Here is a 1,455-nt window from a genome sequence, read left to right on the forward strand (position 1 = left end):
ATTCCAGCAAATATAAACACTTGCACCTCAAAACAACCATCAGCACGGTCATAACAGTAAATCTGATCAGTGTACCTTCACACAAAGAAATTGTGTGTGTATTTTGTAAATAGTAGCAAACACACCAGGAGTCCCCACAAAAATCTTTAAATCAAAATGGCTGCCAGCAGGCATGCAGCCCAACACGGGAGACCCCCCCCCCCCCCCACAAAAAAATCTTCTGTAAAACAAGACTGAAAAAAGAGACGCAATAACAACTTTCTAATTATTGATTATATGCGGTCAGAAAATTATCATTAATCATCTCTCAGCTAACATGGGCATAATAGGCTAAAAGCTTATATCAAACAACAAACTTCTGGATAAACATGTGGTTGCAGCCAATAAAAAGGAAACATTTCCTCTGGTCTCCCTTTTAAGAGGAGGAACAGACTTCTGCAGTCTCACCACTAGGTGCCGCTAAAATTGGCAGTTAGCTGCTTTTTCACCCAATAATTTTAAACTGATATCTTATCTCTGAACTGTGTACCATAATTGGACTATATGAGCACACGTGGTCAAAAGGATTAGGCAGACACATAATTAAACATCTAGTGCATGTTTTCCAATGCAAATGTCAGAGGAGACATTCTGAACTAAAGAGATAAACCAACAGCAACTGCTACGTGGCCAAAAAATAAAGAATAATATATTTTTTTAAAATGCAGTTAAAAATAAGCGAGAGTGTTTTCGCCTTCCAAAAAATGGTGACAGTATTGCACAGAGAGGAGGAAAAACAACCAATTCTCTTTATCAGGCGCTGTCACCTCTCTGGAAGGTATAATCCTACCCTGTTGCCAAACCGAGCACTGCTTTGTGCCCCCTCTCGCGCATGCGGTTCACTGCGTTCAGGACTGTTAAATGCAACTTGCTTTTGATGTTCCGGCATGTTTTTTTCTAGGTGGAGATCGAAGAAATCCATTTCTGCCGAGTAGCCAGCATTACTTTAAGCAACATCTGCATTTGTACATATAGCGCAAGATCACAACAACAGTGGAGTAAAATATACTCTGCTGTCAGAAAAATAGTGGATGAAAAACAAAAGCAAATAAGCACGAGTATGAAAATGTCTAGAGTTTTTTTTTTTTAAAATGAGCTGAAGTACAAATATGGATGATCTTATCTGGATTAAAATAAAGCATTCTGAGGATTAACAGACCTAAATTACCCCTCAGTTTTAAATCTGTACATCTGCATGATCTATGGTTAATGTATCTCTGTGATGTTCTCTTTCTGCCCTCACTCGCCATTCTAACAGATGGGATGTAAATAAAGTTGCATTTGAAGTGCTATTTAAAAGCAGACGTCCAGTATAAAAGATATTAAAGGATTTAAATAATAGTTGTGTGGGTTAACGAATATATACATACACATATTTTGGGTTTTAATTTGATGGCCTTTAAAAGATTAAACGTA

The sequence above is a fragment of the Takifugu flavidus genome, chromosome 20, assembly GCF_003711565.1.
Source record: "Takifugu flavidus isolate HTHZ2018 chromosome 20, ASM371156v2, whole genome shotgun sequence".
Classification (NCBI taxonomy): Eukaryota; Metazoa; Chordata; class Actinopteri; order Tetraodontiformes; family Tetraodontidae; genus Takifugu; species Takifugu flavidus.